A 19118-nucleotide genomic window follows, 5' to 3' on the forward strand; every position below is an offset into this window, starting at 1 on the left:
CATTACACATGGGATGATAAAAATGTTAAATGGAAACCATGTAGCAAAGGTCATAAAAGGTCATAAAACCACAGTTGGCAGAATGTTTAATGTTAGTCCATTAGACAGAGAAAAATACTTTCTCCGAAATCTACTTCTCAATGATAGAAGCACAACATCTTTTTAGGATCTCAGAACAACTGAAGGAAACAGTTTTTCTATTTTCCAAGAAGCATGTATTGCAAGAGGGTTAACTGATGATGACTCTTAATGGGATACTTGCCTAGCAGAAGCTGCCACTTATCAAATGCCAATACAACTTAGACAATTATTTGCATTTATTTGCATTATGTGTGAACCATCTAATGCCGCAGCACTGTTACAAAGGCACAAGAAAAATCTCATGGAAGACTTTACCAGATGTTTTCCTCATTGTTAGGGCTAGCGGAACGCACCAAATAATTAGGAAGATGGTATAAGGTGCGTTCGCAGCCCGGGGTCCACCGTGCTGAGATGGAACCTGCTGCTGAGTAATGACGGACTATATTGCAGTATAATGTGGATACACACATGGGTTAGCTTCACCCGGTATGAAGGAAGCGAACCCTGTTGCGTCACAGGGCCGCAGTGCCGCACAAAGAGCGCAAGCAGAGAGTCACAGAACTTTATCCCAAGACTCAGGGAAAGAGTTCCTCTAGACCTCTTGCGCTCGACACCGCTACTGGGGTGTCAGAGTAAATGGAAAAAATAATTAAATGCAAAAGAGTGTGTGCAGTGACACTCTGGTGGATGCCACTATCCACCCAGACTTGGGTCAGGAAAGCGCTCTATTGGCGCATGGCGCCATACTGGCGGTCACTGCAATAGGATGTATTATCGTGTGTTAGGTGCAGATAGCACAGTCGGGCGCCAGATAGCAAGCATCCACCATTCATGAGTAGTGTTGAGCGATACCGTCCGATACTTGAAAGTATCGGTATCGGAAAGTATCGGCCGATACCGGCAAAGTATCGGATCCAATCCGATACCGATACCCGATACCAATACAAGTCAATGGGACTCATGTATCGGATGGTATTCCTGATGGTTCCCAGGGTCTGAAGGAGAGGAAACTCTCCTTCAGGCCCTGGGAACCATATTAATGTGTAAAATAAAGAATTAAAATAAAAAATATTGCTATACTCACCTCTCCGACGCAGCCTGCACCTTACCGAGGGAAGCGGCAGCGTTCTTTGTTTAAAATTCGCGCTTTTCTTTCCTTACGTGAAGTCCCGGCTTTGTGATTGGTTGCGTCGCAGTCACATGGGCGACGCAACCAATCACAGCAAGCCGTGACGTAATTTCAGGTCCTCGAGGATTTTAAAATTACGTCCCGGCGTTGTGATTGGTTGCGTCGCAGTCACATGGGCGACGCAACCAATCACAGCAAGCCGTGACGTAATTTCAGGTCCTTAAGGATTTTAAAATTACGTCCCGGCTTTGTGATTGGTTGCGTCGCAGTCACATGGGCGACGCAACCAATCACAAGCCGTGACGTCACGGGAGGCTGGACACGCGCGCATTTTAAAATGCGCGCTTGTCCAGCCTCCCGTGACGTCCCGGCTTGTGATTGGTTGCTTCGCGGTCAACCAATCACAAGCCGGGAGGCTGGACACGCGCGCATTTTAAAATGCGCGCTTGTCCAGCCTCCCGTGACGTCCCGGCTTGTGATTGGTTGCTTCGCGGTCAACCAATCACAAGCCGGGAGGCTGGACAACGCGCGCATTTTAAAATGTCTGTAGCCAGCTTCCCTCTCCCATAGAGGCACAATTGCTTACAGCTGCAGTAACAGCATTTCGTAGAGCGTCACTTCACTGCAGAGTAGAACGCAGACCAAACAGGACGCTTATAATCCATGGGCAGTCCGGAAGTAAAAAAGGGTTGTCCATGTTTGAGGACTTTCTTTTTTTTTTTACGTAAATGCATGTTTGCATTTTGGCTTTTTAAAATGCGCGCGTGTCCAGCCTCCCGGCTTGTGATTGGTTGATCGCGACGCAACCAATCACAAGCCGGGACGTCACGGGAGGCTGGACAAGCGCGCATTTTAAAATGCGCGCGTGTCCAGCCTCCCGTGACGTCACGGCTTGTGATTGGTTGCGTCGCCCATGTGACTGCGACGCAACCAATCACAAAGCCGGGACGTAATTTTAAAATCCTTAAGGACCTGAAATTACGTCACGGCTTGCTGTGATTGGTTGCGTCGCCCATGTGACTGCGACGCAACCAATCACAACGCCGGGACGTAATTTTAAAATCCTTGAGGACCTGAAATTATGTCACGGCTTGCTGTGATTGGTTGCGTCGCCCATGTGACTGCGACGCAACCAATCACAAAGCCGGGACTTCACGTAAGGAAAGAAAAGCGCAAATTTTAAACAAAGAACGCTGCCGCTTCCCTCGGTAAGGTGCAGGCTGCGTCGGAGAGGTGAGTATAGCAATATTTTTTATTTTAATTCTCTCTTTTACACATTTTTACATTAATGTTGTTTCGATACCGATACCCGATACCACAAAAGTATCGGAATCCCGGTATCGGAATTCCGATACCGCAAGTATCAGCCGATACCCGATACTTGCGGTATCGGAATGCTCAACACTATTCATGAGCAGTCAAAAACACTAGGAAGGGGGATGAGTAATGAGCGACTTTCACACGTCTACACACACGTTTTCAAGTATACACTAGCGCATGGCTGAGCGGCCATGCAAACCGTTTATAGCAGCTACGGGACTTTCCAGATGGTCCAATAGGAGCCGCAACAGGACCTGAGCATGTGACCCCCAACCTCCAATGGGAGGTCATCCCGTGGGCATGCTCATTATGGGAAAAGCAGGACTTAGTCCCAGAAAGACCTGCTTGCTGCTGATCACTGCTGGCTACAAAGGCAGAGCCTTGAAGGGCAGCAGTAGCCAGTCGCACGGTATCAGCTTGAGCCACACGCTGGGACAAGCTCCACTATTGCTGGAGAAGAATGCGAAACCGCATCAGAGATGGTTCAAGATTCCACCTGTGCAGAAGTGGGAACTGAACACCTAACATTAACTCTCCTACTAGGGCCCCCCTCCTTGGACCTCGCTATGCTCGCAGGCAGCAATGAACTGAGGAGCTCGAATGTGCTCAGCAGGCTCCCAGGACCTGTCCTCTGGGCCATAACCCTTGCAATCTACCAAATAAAATTTTTTACCACTTACCACCTTACACCCCAAGAGAGCCTTCACCTCGTAATCGTCCGTAGATGAACCCGATAAACCAGCAAATGACTTGGAAAACTGGGACATGTTTACGGGCTTTAAGAGGGACACATGAAAGGTGTCGGTGATACCTAGGCGTGGAGGAAGGGTTAGACGGTGGACCACAGGGTTAACCTGTTCCAGGACCTTGAAGGGACCCAAACTTAGTGGGCTCAACTCACAGCCTGATGTTACGGGCGGAGAGCCACACTAAATCGCCAGGAGCAAAGGTTAGAGTGGGGCGCTGATGTGCATCGGCAGGGGAACTCATTCTCTCCTTAAAGGCCCAGATGGCATCCTGAGTGCGGTCCCAAATGTCCTGTGCCTTCACAGCCCAATCTGCCACCCTGGAGTTGGCGGAAGACACGGGCATAGGCACAGGAACCCGCGGATGCTGACCGTAGTTAAGGAGGAAAAGGGTCTGCCCAGTGGAATCGGCTATGGCATTGTTCAGCGCAAACTCCGCCCATGCTAGCAAGGATGCCCAGTCATCCTGCCTGGCTGAAACAAAATGTTGCAGATATGTGACCAAGGTCTGGTTGGCCCTCTCTTCCAACCCTTTCATCTCAGGATTGTATGCTGAAGAGAGATTCAACTCGATGCTGAGTAGACGTCAAAGCTCTCTCCAGAACCGAGACGCAAACTGGGGACCCCGGTCACTGACAATTTTGTCCAGCATACCGTGTAGGCAGAAAATGTGTTTTATAAACAACGCTGCCAAGGCCCGAGCAAAAGGTAGCTGTGGAAGCGGCACCAAGTGCACCATTTTAGAAAAATGGTCGGTGATTACATAAATGATGGTGCAGCCACTGGACTTTGGTAAGCCTACCAGAAAGTCCATCCCGACCATCTCTCAGGGCCTGTCTGCCACCAGGAGGGGATAAAGTAAGTCAGCTGGCCGTTGTCGAGGAGACTTATTCTTGGAGCAGGAGACACATGCCCGAATATAGTCTCTGACGTCACGGGCCATATGCTGCCATCAGTACATCCTTGCCAGAAGCTCAGATGTCCTTTTGGTCCCAAAATGTCCAACCACCGTGGACGAGTGAGCCCAAGAGAGAACCTCCGGTCGCAAATTTGATGGCACAAAAGTCTTGCACGGGGGCACAGACTCTAGCGAAAGAGGAGCCACGGTCCTCAGGCTCTCAAAAGGGACAATAAGCAATAAGCAGAGGTTCCTCCGCTGATGACACTATGGAGCGGGAGAGAGCGTCGGCACGAATATTCTTCTCCCCAGAGAGAAAATGGAGGGTGAAATGGAACCAGGAGAAGAAAAGGGACCATCTTGCCTGGCAAGAATTTAGCCGCTGGGCAGTCTGTATATAGACCAAATTCTTGTGTTCGGTGTAAACTAGGAAGGGAAAGTGAACCCCCTCCAGGAGGTGTCTCCACTCTGAGAAAGCCAACTTCATGGCTAGCAACTCCCTGTCCCCGATGGAATAATCTCTCTCTGCCAGTGTGAAGGTCTTAGAGAAAAAGAAGCAAGGATGCTTCCAACTTTGAGCATCCTTTTGAAAAAGGACTGCTCCATCACTGACAGAAGAGGCATCCACCTCCATTATGAAAGGTTTATCTACATTGGGGCGATGTAGAATGGGAGCGCTAGCAAAGTGGGACTTAATAGAGAGGAAGATCTCGGAGACCTCCTTCGACCACAATTTGTGATTTGCTCCCTTTTTGGTGAGGGCAACCAAGGGAGCTATCAAAGTTGAGAAGTGGGTAATGAACTGGCGATAGTAATTAATGAACCCCATAAAGCGGAGATGATATAGCCAAGGAAAGGCAAAGACTCCTGCTCAAACACACACTTCGCCAACTTGGCGTAGAGGGAGTTTGCCCATAGGAGGTCGAAGACTTTGCAAACATCTTTCCGGTGGGAGTCTATATCTGGGAGTAGATGAGAATATCATCCAGATAGACTACAACCGAGGTGGAGAGCATATCCCGGAAGATATCATTCACAAAGTCTTGGAAAATGGCAGGCGCATTACAAAGCCCGAATGGCATCACCAGGCATTCATAGTGCCTGTTCCTGGTGTTAAATGCCGTCTTCCATTTGTCTCCCTCACAGATGCGAGTCAGGTTGTAAGCACCCCGCAGATCTAGTTTAGTAAAAACTCTTGCTCCCCGAAGCCTATCAAAGAGCTCAGATATCAGGGGCAGTGGGTACTTGTTCTTAACGGTGATGGCATTAAGACCCCTGTAATCTATGCATGGACGTAATTCTCCATTCTTCTTTTGCACGAAGAAGAACCCAGCCCCTGCAGGTATCACTGACTTCCTAATGAATCCTCTTGCTAGATTCTCCTGGATATTCTGAGACATTGCCTCCATCTCTGGGAGAGATAACGGATAGACTCGACCCCGAGGCGGATCAGAACCAGGCAAGAGGTCAATAGGACAGTCATAGGGGCAGTGAGGCGGATGCGTCTCCACAGCCCTTTTGGAGAACACGTCCGCATAGGGCCAATAGTGCTTCGGGAGAGAGGAAAATCTGCGGGTACCTCTGTAGTAGCAACCTGAACGCACTCCCTCTAACATCTACCCTCACAGGATTCACTCCATCCCAAAATTCTGCCTGTGCACCATTCTATATGAGGGGAGTGGTACCGTAACCAAGGCATCCCTAACAGGACCTCATCAATTCCCTCAGGAATGACGAGTAAGGAAATAATCTCCTGATGAGATGGTGATATAGATAGAGTAAATGGGATGGTCTGGTGTATTATCTGTGAGGGCAGTGTCGACCCGTTCACAACTCATACGGTCACAGGTTTGGCGAGCATCACCAGGTGTATTGCATGTCGTTAGGCGAAGGCAGATGACATAAAATTGCCCTCTGTCCCAGAATCCACGCAAAGCTCTACCATATGAGTGGATGGGCCTATGGGAATTGTCCCCTTACAGGGCAGTTTGGAGGAAAACGCCGACGTCTCTAGTGTACCTCCTCCTACTTCCACTAGACCCTGATGTTTTCCTGACCGCTGAGAACATCTGGAGGCAAGATGTCCTGACTGCCAGCAGACATGACAGACCTTGAGTGCATGAGCGGTCCGGAACTTAGAACCCGCTCGTGACACCTCCATGGCCTCATGCGACCCGGGCGCCTGGACCGCAGATTCCCAAGGTTTGGCAAAGGTGGGAGCCAGCCGAAACCTCTGCCTACACTGGGCTCGCTCCAACCTTCGCTTGTTAAAATTAAGGTCTATGCGAGTTGACACTGCTATTAGCTCTTCCAATGTGGTGGGAATCTCCCTTGTGGCCAAAGCATCCTTCACATGGTCAGCCAGCCCCCTCCAATTTACAGGGATGAGGGCTTTATTCAACCACTCCAGCTCAGATGCTAAGGTGCGGAAGTGGACGGCAAAATGGCTGACCAAGGATGAGCCCTGAGTCAATGCCAACAGTTGGAGCGCAGTATCATGGGTGATTTGAGGTCCTAAAAACACCTGTTTCAGAGTGCTCAGGAGCAGCGGAGCACTCTGCACCACATGATCGCCACGCTCCCACAGCGGTGTATCCCACTCCAACGCCCTGTCCGACAGGAGAGACATAATGAATCCCACCTTTGCCTGCTCTGTGGGGAAACGTGCAGACAGTAGCTCGAGGTGTATAGAGCACTGGCTCACGAAACCCCTACAAGAGTTGCTATCACCAGAGTGTTTTTCTGGCAGCGGGAGGCAAGATAAGGTCAGAACAGGGGTGGCAGTGGACAAAGCCATGCTAGCAGCCTGAACAGCTACTGCTGTAACATCCACACATGAGGTTGTGCGCTCGAGAGTCGCCAACCTGCCCTCCAGCTGCTGGATGTAATGCAAGAGTTGCTGTTCGTCCGCCATTACTAGCCAGACCCTGGCGCTAGTGTAATGTTAGGGCTAGCGGAACGCACCAAATAATTAGGAAGATGGTATAAGGTGTGTTCGCAGCCCAGGGTCCACCATGCAGAGATGGAACCTGCTGCTGAGTAATGACGGATTTATATGGCATTATAATGTCAATACACACACGGGTTAGCTTCACCCGGTATGAAGGAAGCAAACCCTGTTGGGTCACAGGGCCGCAGTAACGCACAAAGAGCACAAGCAGAGAGTCACAGAACTCTATCCCAAGACTCAGGGAAAGAGTTCCTCTAGACCTCTTGCGCTCGACACCGCTACTGGGGTGTCAGAATAAGTGGAAACAATAATTAAATGCACAAGAGTGTGTGCAGTGCCGCACACTAACCACCCAGACTTGGGTCAGGAAAGCGCTCTATTAGCGCACGGCGCCATAATGGCGGTCACTGCAATAGGACTCAGTATCATGTGTTAGGTGCAGATAGCACAGTCGGGCACTAGTTAGCAAGCATCCACCATTCGTGAGCAGTCAACAACACTAGGAAGGGGGATAATTAATGAGTGACTTTCACACATCTACACACACACACATTTTCAAGTATACACTAGCGCATGGCCGAGCGGCCATGCAAACCTTTTATAGCAGCAGTTCTACGGGACCTTCCAGATGGTCCAATTGGAGAAGCAACAGGACCTGAGCATGTGACACCCGACCTCCAATGGGAGGTCATCCCATGGGCATGCTCAGTATGGGAAAAGCAGGATTAGTCCCAGAAAGACCTTCTCACTGCTGATCACTGCTGGCTGCAAAGGCAGAGCCTGGAAGGGCAGCAGTAGCCAGTCGCACAGTATCAGCTTGAGCCAGATGCTGGGACCGATGTCTCTGCTGAGCAGGCTCCACAGCGGCAGGAGAAGAATGGGAGACCGCAGCGGAGATGGCTTGGGATTCCCCCTGTGCAGAGGCGGGAACTCGACACCTAACACTCATGTAGAAAATGCCCTCTATATGACATTACATGAAATTGAGTCTGTTATGGACACATGGAAAGTCATTACAAGATTTTGGCCTACAACTTGGCAATACAATGATGCAATCAATTCTGTCAAATATTATGACCCTGTTGTGGAAAAGGATTTGCTTGAGGAGAAATTTGAAATGTTAAACCCAGGACAACGAAAGGCTTTAAAAAAAATCAGCTAAGCTTTTGAGAATCGCAACTTGGAAAAACACCTATTTTTTATTGCCGGACCTCGTTGAAGTGGTAAAACATTCCTGTATAATACAACCATGCATTACGTTCAAAGCAAAAATTAATTAGTCTTGCCATGTACATTCACAGGCATTGCTGCTACCAATTAATGAAACGTTGACATGCAATATTCGTCATGGCAGCAATACTGCCAATGAGTTGAAAAGTGCCAAAGTCATAATCTGGGATAAAGCTTCTATGGCTCCAGCTTGTGCTGTAAATGCAGTTGACACATTCTACAAAGAACTCGAACAATGTCGCCGAAGAACATCAAGGCTTTTCCCAATGGCTTTTAAACCTTGGAGATGGAAATCTTCAAGAACCAGGACTAGAGGAAGGTATCTTTGAAATTCCTTCTGTCTGCATTGAAAATGGATGTATTGTTGATGCTGTCTTTCCTCAAGTCATACAACCAGAAGATGAAAGCATTGCAAACCTTGCAATCCTAACTCCAAAAAAACAACATTCACACGAACTGAATGAAAATGTTCTTAGACAAATTCAGTCTGAATTGAAATGCTAATTGTGCACATGTAATCCCTTTAGAACTTAGCTTTTAATATAGTAATAATAATTATAAAACCCTGACCCAAAGCAAACCTTGGTTTAATACCATAAAAATACAATACCACACTTTAGGTCACCTGTTAAATTACTGTACTATAACCTACTGTTCTCGCCTGCCTTACTGTGGAGGTTGGCACCCTAAGAGACGATTTATTGGCGCCCCCACTCAACGCAGGCTGTCCCTCTCTTCCCTACAATGTCCCTCTAGATGTAGGTGGGAAAACAATATAGCGGAGAACAGTGGTGAAGAAAAATAGGATATTACCAAATATATGCAAACAATAAGGGAATTTTAACAGGTGCCTCCAAATGCTACATTAATGATCTATCATGCTAGTTATCCATATGGCATCCGGTGGCACTGAAGACCACATTATCCCCTCCTGATGAACCGTGCTAACGGGGAAACACGTCGGGGCAATACCAGCACACGCTAAGTCATATTTTATATTGCATATTGGTATATTCTGATCCTTTTGGGTTGGTCCCTTGGTATTGTATATATGACATTGAATGTTCATTATTGACATGGGACAAATACGTCTGTTGGCTGGACTGAATATCCATATTCTATTGGTGTTTAGCTATGTGCTGGATCATTAATGTAGCATTTGGAGGCACCTGTTAAAATTCCCTTATTGTTTGCATATATTTGGTAATATCCTATTTTTCTTCACCACTGTTCTCCGCTATATTGTTTTCCCACCTACATCTAGAGGGACATTGTAGGGAAGAGAGGGACAGCCTGCGTTGAGTGGGGGCGCCAATAAATCGTCTCTTAGGGTGCCAACCTCCACAGTAAGGCAGGCGAGAACAGTAGGTTATAGTACAGTAATTTAACAGGTGACCTAAAGTGTGGTATTGTATTTTTATGGTATTAAACCAAGGTTTGCTTTGGGTCAGGGTTTTATAATTATTATTACTATATTAAAAGCTAAGTTCTAAAGGGATTACATGTGCACAATTGACTTTTGATTAGTCCTAAATTCATTCCTATAATTTTCTTGAATTGAAATGCTACACCAGTATTGATTCCATTCAGCAAGATACTGCAAATGCTGAGGAAGCAGCAAACTATCCAATGGAGTTCTTAAACAGCTTAATGTCTGGTGGTATGCCTCCTCATAGATTAAATTTGAAAGTTGGAGCAGTTGTCATGCTATTAAGAAACCTTAACTCAAAAAGAGATCTTTGCTATGGCACCAGAATGGTTGTGAAGCAAATTATGTCAAAAGTCATTGACTGTGAAATCCTAACTGAATCATTTAAAGGTGCAAGGGTATTCATTGCTAGAGTTATTCTGGCACCAAGCGATCCTGTTATTCCTTTTACTTTAAAATGAAAACAGTTTCCCTTAAGACTTGGTTATGCTATGACCATCAACAAAAGTCAAGGGCAAACACTAGATTCAGTTGGCATATATTTGCCATCTCCAGCTTTCAGCCATGGCCAACTTTATGTTGCCTTTTCAAGGACAAAATCCTTCCAGCAAGTCAAAGTCAAAGTTTTCGCTACTAATCAATAAGGCAACTTAAAGACAGATCACAGAGTTTACACCAAAAATGTTGTTTACAGAGAAGTTTTTGCACAATAGTTTTTCTCTTTAGCTAATAGTTTAATAACATTTAAAATGATATATATAACAGTGAATGTGTCTTTCTGTTCAAAGTCAAAATGGGTGATGCCTGTGCAGTGTGGTGCCTGAGTCAGAACACGTGCATACTGCACTACGATGCCTAGACACAGTGTCTTCAAGAAAATGGCACCAGATATTGTGAGATACGCACACCTTGACTCAGGTGCTATTTTATGGGAGCAGCGCCTCACAAGATGGCAGCAGCACATGCCAGGATGGGGGTGCGGCATGGGAGCAGCACATGACTTAATGGGGGCACAGGATGGAAGCAGCACATTAAAGAATGGGGGCGCAGGATGGGAGCAGCACATGACAGGATGGGGGTGCAGGATGAGAGCAGCATATGACTGGATGTGAGCACCACATGACAGGATGGGGATGCAGGATGGGAGCAGCACATGACAGAATGGGGGTACAGTATGGGAGCAGCACATGACAGAATAGGGGTACAGTATGGGAGCAGCACATGACAGAATGGGGCGCAGGATGGGAGCAGAACATGACAGAATGGGGGCGCAGAATGGGAGCAGCACATGACAACATGGGGGTGCAAGATTGGAGAACCACATGACAGGATGGGGGCACAGGATTGGAGCACCACATGACAGGATTGGGGCGCAGGATGGGAGCACATGACAGGATGAGGGCACAGAAAGAGAGTAGCACATGAGAAGATGAAGGTGCAGAAAACTGGATGAGGGTGCAGGATGGGGGCTGCACATGACAAGATTAGGGTGCAGGATGGAAGCAGCACATATCAGGATGGAGACCATATACCAATATAAATGCTCACCACCCGGACGGAGAACGGGTTCAATAGCTAGTAGTAATATAAAGTTGACAGGTAGTTTGAGAAAGAACTCAGGTATAATGAGTCTGGAATTCAATCCTTCATGAAAAAGTAAAGGACCAGGAGAACCATGTTCATGAGGGATAGATCAAAGTAAAATATGTTTCTACTCCTTTAAGAGGCCATAAGTGTGCTAGCTACCTCAGGAATGATTCTTACCCATATCAGTCCTAGTGTAACACCAGACTGCCAGCACCTACGCATGTTTTGTGTGTGCTTCCTTGGGGAGCCGTGACATGATGTCTGTTGGTAGTATTATATTTGTGCTGATATCAGCTGTTCTTCACCAGGGACACATGCAATGCGAGCAGCTCAAGTTGCATCACCAGATGCTTTGCATCTAATTTGAGGTGTCAGAGAGCCATAGCCATAGCAACCGTGACCCGCAAGCAGCACACATCGGGCGCCAGCGATGATGCTCCAAACTGCAGGCATGCGCACATGTCTGCTGAGAGACAGTAGATCAAGATCACAATCATGATACTAGTAAGTTCAGTCTTGAATCAAAATTAAATATATGGATAAGAAAAAGACTGATTCAAACCATAGAGGACAGCAGAAGAAGTGACAAGTGCATAATAAAGTGATATTCTGCAAAGAAAAGGCAGAGTGGAGGCCACTAGGTATATAGCCATCAGAATACCCTTAACAAGAGTAAAAAATATGTATACATATACCATTTACAAGTGTATAGAATGTGTATACAAATATTACATCACAAATAGCTATTATACTCCTTTATAATGTGCCACATATATAATAAAAAAGCTAACAATTCTAATATGTACAATAATAAGATCAATATTATAAAGCCTCAATAGGCCTATGTCATGAGAGCAAATAATGATTTAACATGCAAGACTAAGAAATATTACTGTAACCATCACAAATATTGCTAACAAAAGTCCGATCACCCACATACTAGTATTGGAGACTAGATCTTTCAAATACGTGATCTAAAAATGAATGAAGAGAATTAGATGGGGATGAAATGTCCACATGTTAAACCAATGATGTAGCAACATTCGACTTGATATCAAGAAGATGCGGCATCAGTGTTATAGAGTCACCTAATAAGACAAATATAACTAAAAGAAGTGAAAGAAAGATTAACAGTTAGATAAAACAAAACCAGACACACTCATATTAAAACCAAATCGAGAAAAATTAGCTTATGGGAATGGAGCAAAACTAAGTTGTTAATTTAATCCTTCTGGCACTATAGTTCCCAGAATCATGATCCATCTACATTCCCTTTGAGCCAATAAACGCTTCATATCCCCTCCTCTTAGTCCAAAGTGGATCCTGTCAATGCCACATATCCTTAGTTTCCTAGGATTGCAGTTGTGCCTATCCCTAAAATGCCTTGGGATCGTTTTTAGAGTTCTCATGTCACTCTCTTCACGGGTGGCTAAGATGTCCCTCATGTGTTCCCGCGTTCTCACATGTAGCTCAAGCAAGGTGAGCCCTATAAAGATCAGCTGGCAGGTGCATTTTCTGCAGTAAATCACATGGATTGTATTACATGTGATATACTCTCTGATCCTGAACTCACGAGAGCCGTCCAATGAAGAGAATGACTTGGTCATCTCATGATTTTTACAAGTTAAATAGTCACAGCAGGGGAAAAAACAGCTTTTAGTTTCACTGCTCTGAAAGTACCCAGAGGTTTTGCCACATAGTGGCTATTGACAAGGATGTCACACAGATTATGACTTCGCCAGCAGTCATCAGAGGCTGTTTGGGAAGATGTTCACATAGTATTGGATTCGTTCTAAGTATTGTCCAGTGTTTTGATATAATTGTTTGCATATCACTCCATTTGTGGCTGTGTGTCAAGATGAACCTGGTCACTAGCTGTTTTGCATTCTTTTTATCAATTTTGTTTTTTGAGGAGTGATAAAGCTGATCAACAGATAGTAGAGAGTTTCTCATAAAACTTTGGTATCTTTTATATCCTCTTTTTATGCACCATCTACTGTATCCACTTTCCAAAAATCTCTCCCCAAGGTCCATAGACTGTCTCTTGAATGAGTCAGCTGAAGTACAGTGGGGCAAAAAAGTATTTAGTCATTCAGCAATAGTGCAAGTTCCACCACTTAAAAAGATGAGAGGCGTCTGTAATTTACATCATAGGTAGACCTCAACTATGGGAGACAAACTGAGAAAAAAAATCCCAGAAAATCACATTGTCTGTTTTTTTATCATTTTATTTGCATATTATGGTGGAAAATAAGTATTTGGTCAGAAACAAAATTTCATCTCAATACTTTGTAAAATATCCTTTGTTGGCAATGACAGAGGCCAAACGTTTTCTGTAAGTCTTCACAAGGTTGCCACACACTGTTGTTGGTATGTTGGCCCATTCCTCCATGCAGATCTCCTCTAGAGCAGTGATGTTTTTGGCTTTTCACTTGGCAACACGGACTTTCAACTCCCTCCCAAGGTTTTCTATAGGGTTGAGATCTGGAGACTGGCTAGGCCACTCCAGGACCTTGAAATGCTTCTTACGAAGCCACTCCTTCGTTGCCCTGGCGGTGTGCTTTGGATCATTGTCATGTTGAAAGACCCAGCCACGTTTCATCTTCAATGCCCTTGCTGATGGAATGAGGTTTGCACTCAAAATCTCATGATACATGGCCCCATTCATTCTTTCATGGACCCGGATCAGTCGTCCTGGCCCCTTTGCAGAGAAACAGCCCCAAAGCATGATGTTTCCACCACCATGCTTTACAGTAGGTATGGTGTTTGATGGATGCAACTCAGTATTCTTTTTCCTCCAAACACGACAAGTTGTGTTTCTACCAAACAGTTCCAGTTTGGTTTCATCAGACCATAGGACATTCTCCCAAAACTCCTCTGGATCATCCAAATGCTCTCTAGCAAACTTCAGACGGGTCCGGACATGTACTGGCTTAAGCAGTGGGACACATCTGGCACTGCAGGATCTGAGTCCATGGTGGCGTAGTGTGTTACTTATGGTAGGCCTTGTTACATTGGTCCCAGCTCTCTGCAGTTCATTCACTAGGTCCCCCCGTGTGGTTCTGGGATTTTTGCTCACCGTTCTTGTGATCATTCTGACCCCACGGGGTGGGATTTTGCGTGGAGCCCCAGATCGAGGGAGATTATCAGTGGTCTTGAATGTCTTCCATTTTCTAATTATTGCTCCCACTGTTGATTTCTTCACTCCAAGCTGGTTGGCTATTGCAGATTCAGTCTTCCCAGCCTGGTGCAGGGCTACAATTTTGTTTCTGGTGTCCTTTGACAGCTCTTTGGTCTTCACCATAGTGGAGTTTGGAGTCAGACTGTTTGAGGGTGTGCACAGGTGTCTTTTTATACTGATAACAAGTTTAAACAGGTGCCATTACTACAGGTAATGAGTGGAGGAAAGAGGAGACTCTTAAAGAAGAAGTTACAGGTCTGGGAGAGCCAGAAATCTTCATTGTTTGTTTCTGACCAAATACTTATTTTCCACCATAATATGCAAATAAAATGATAAAAAAACAGACAATGTGATTTTCTGGATTTTTTTTTCTCAGTTTGTCTCCCATAGTTGAGGTCTACCTATGATGTAAATTACAGACGCCTCTCATCTTTTTAAGTGGTGGAACTTGCACTATTGCTGAATGACTAAATACTTTTTTGCCCCACTGTACATGTCCTCTTCATCCAAAGGAACTGGCCTACAGGGACAGTCCTGATGGTCAATCCCACAAGTACAGATGATGCATGGAACAGTGCATTTACTGAGGTCTCCTTTCTATAGACATCAGTCTGGATTGACTCATCAAACTGTAATTGCAGTCTTATATCCAGAAAGGAGATTTCCTTCGGATAGTAGGAACACATGAGCCTGATGTTGGAGTCATTGCGATTCAGATTGGACATGAAGATCTCCAGATCATCAACTGTCCCCTGCGATATGAAAATAATATTATTAATGAAGTGATACCATCCCAGGATCTGGAAAGCGGCATGGTCGTCCTCAGGGTAATATAATACAGTAGGGGCAATCTCAGTTTGAAATTGTTTGGAGCATATATTCTATGTTATACAGGCTACAACAACACTGAAATATTTCTTTCTTCTGCTGTACTCCTCCTCCTTGTCCTCATCCTCATTACATCCACCACCACTAGAACACCAGGGTGAATGTGTTCTATGCTGCTACAGCCAGTCAGTTTTTTGGCAAGGGTGTCTGTCATGAATCCCAATGGCTAGGGATAGCAAGGGACAAGCAAAGTAATACAAAATATCGGACGAGCTCTAGGGTGATGGAACCTGGGCTGACCGCTGCCCTACGCCTGACAAACGCAACTAGAGATAGCCAGGGAGCGTGCCTACGTTGGTTCTAGACGCCACGCACCAGCCTAAGAGCTAACTAGTACTGCAGAGAAAATAAAGACCTCACTTGCCTCCAGAGGAATGAACCCCAAAAGGTATAGTTGCCCCCCACATGTATTGACGGTGAAATGAGAGGAAGGCACACACATAGAGATGATATATATAGGTTCAGCAAATTGAGGCCCGCTGTAAACTAGAAAGCAGAACGATACAAAAGGGGTCTGAGCGGTCAGCAAAAAACCCTAATCAAAAAACCATCCTGAGATTACAAGAACCCATGTGCCAACTCATGGCACATGGGGAGAACCTCAGTCCACTAGAGCTACCAGCTAGCATAGAGACATAATAAGCAAGCTGGACAAAAAAACCAACAACTGAAAATCAGCACTCAGCTTATCCTGAAAGATCTGGGAGCAGGTAGGCAGGAACAAAACAGAGCAATCTGAATACATTGATAGCCGGCAAGGGAATGACAGAAAGGCCAGGTAAAATAGGAAACACCCAGCCTCTGATGGACAGGTGGAAACCAAAGGCCGCAACCCACCAAAGTCACCCAGTACCAGCAGTAACCACCAGAGGGAGCCCACAAACAGAATCCACAACAGTACCCCCCCCTTGAGGAGGGGTCACCGAACCCTCACGAGAACCCCCAGGGCGATCAGGGTGAGCTCTATGGAAGGCGCGGACCAAATCAGTCGCATGAACATCGGAGGCGACCACCCAGGAATTATCCTCCTGACCATAACCCTTCCACTTAACCAAATACTGGAGTTTGTGTCTGGAAACACGAGAATCCAAGATCTTCTCAACAACATACTCCAATTCTCCCTCCACCAGCACCGGAGCAGGAGGCTCAACCGAAGGAACAACGGGCACCTCATACCTCCGCAACAACGACCGATGGAACACATTATGAATAGCAAACGATGCTGGGAGATCCAAACGAAAAGATACAGGGTTAAGAATCTCCGGGATCCTATAAGGACCGATGAACCGAGGCTTGAACTTAGGAGAAGAGACCTTCATAGGGACAAAACGAGAAGACAACCACACCAAATCCCCAACAAGAAGTCGGGGACCCACGCGGCGATGGCGATTAGCAAACTGCTGAGTCTTCTCCTGAGATAACTTCAAATTGTCCACCACCTGGTTCCAAATCTGATGCAGCCTGTCCACCACCACGTCCACTCCAGGACAATCCGAAGACTCCACCTGACCAGAGGAAAAACGAGGATGAAACCCCGAATTACAAAAAAAAGGAGAGACCAACGTGGCAGAACTAGCCCGATTATTAAGAGCAAATTCGGCCAGTGGCAAAAAAGCAACCCAGTCATCTTGATCAGCAGAAACAAAACACCTCAAATAAGTTTCCAAGGTCTGATTAGTTTGCTCCGTCTGGCCATTCGTCTGAGGATGGAATGCAGACGAGAAAGACAAATCAATGCCCATCTTGGCACAAAACGTCCGCCAAAATCTAGACACAAACTGGGATCCCCTTTCAGAAACGATATTCTCCGGAATCCCATGCAAACGAACCACGTTCTGAAAAAATAAAGGGACCAACTCAGAGGAGGAAGGCAACTTAGGCAAGGGCACCAAATGAACCATCTTAGAAAAGCGGTCACACACAACCCAGATAACGGACATTTTCTGTGAAACCGGGAGATCAGAAATAAAATCCATGGAAATGTGCGTCCAAGGCCTCTTCGGGATGGGCAAGGATAACAACAACCCACTGGTCCGAGAACAGCAAGGCTTAGCTCGAGCACACACTTCACAAGACTGCACAAAGGTACGCACATCCCTAGACAAGGAAGGCCACCAAAAAGACCTGGCCACCAAGTCTCTAGTACCAAATATTCCAGGATGACCAGCCAACACAGAAGAATGGACCTCGGAGATGACTCTACTGGTCCAATCATCCGGAACAAACAGTCTTTCTGGTGGACAACGATCCGGTTTATCCACCTGAAACTCCTGCAATGCACGACGCAAGTCTGGGGATACGGCGGACAATATTACCCCATCCCTAAGGATACCAGTAGGCCCAGAGTCTCCAGGAGAGTCAGGCACAAAACTCCTGGAAAGAGCATCTGCCTTCACATTCTTTGAACCTGGCAGGTATGAAACCACGAAATTGAAACGAGAAAAAAACAACGACCAACGAGCCTGTCTAGGATTCAAACGCCTGGCAGACTCAAGGTAAATGAGATTCTTGTGATCAGTCAAGACCACCACACGATGTTTAGCACCCTCAAGCCAATGACGCCACTCCTCAAATGCCCACTTCATGGCCAAAAGCTCCCGATTACCCACATCATAATTGCGCTCGGCGGGCGAGAATTTTCTAGAGAAGAATGCACATGGCTTCATCACCGAGCCATTAGAACTTCTCTGTGACAAAACCGCCCCCGCTCCAATCTCGGAAGCATCAACCTCAACCTGAAAAGGAAGTGAAACATCTGGTTGACACAACACAGGAGCAGAAGAAAACCGGCGCTTAAGTTCCTGAAAGGCCTCCACGGCTGCAGGAGACCAATCAGCAACATCAGCACCCTTTTTAGTCAAATCAGTCAAAGGTTTAACAATACTGGAAAAATTAGCAATGAACCGACGATAAAAATTAGCAAACCCCAAGAACTTCTGAAGGCTCTTAACAGATGTAGGTTGTGTCCAGTCACAAATCGCCTGAACCTTGACGGGATCCATCTCAATAGTAGAAGGAGAAAAAATGTACCCCAAAAAAGAAATCTTCTGGACTCCGAAGAGACACTTTGAGCCCTTCACAAACAGAGAATTGGCCCGCAGAACCTGAAACACCTTCCTGACCTGTAGAACATGAGACTCCCAGTCATCAGAAAACACCAAAATATCATCCAAATACACAATCATAAACTTATCCAGATATTCACGGAAAATATTGTGCATAAAGGACTGAAAGACTGACGGAGCATTGGAGCGTCCAAAAGGCATTACCAAATACTCAAAATGGCCCTCAGGCGTATTAAATGCGGTTTTCCACTCATCACCCTGTTTTATCCGCACCAGATTATACGCACCGCGAAGATCTATCGTAGTGAACCACCTAGCCCCCTTAATGCGAGCAAACAAATCAGTCAATAATGGCAATGGATACTGATACTTGACTGTAATCTTATTCAGAAGGCGATAATCTATACAAGGCCTCAGGGAACCATCTTTTTTTGCCACGAAAAAAAAACCTGCTCCCAGAGGGGACGAAGATGGACGAATATGTCCCTTTTCCAAGGACTCCTTAATATAATTCCGCATAGCAGTATGCTCTGGCAGTGACAGATTAAATAAACGACCCTTAGGGAACTTACTGCAAGGAATCAATTCTATAGCACAGTCACAATCTCTATGCG

Source organism: Ranitomeya variabilis, chromosome 3 (genome assembly GCF_051348905.1).
Source record: "Ranitomeya variabilis isolate aRanVar5 chromosome 3, aRanVar5.hap1, whole genome shotgun sequence".
NCBI lineage: Eukaryota > Metazoa > Chordata > Amphibia > Anura > Dendrobatidae > Ranitomeya > Ranitomeya variabilis.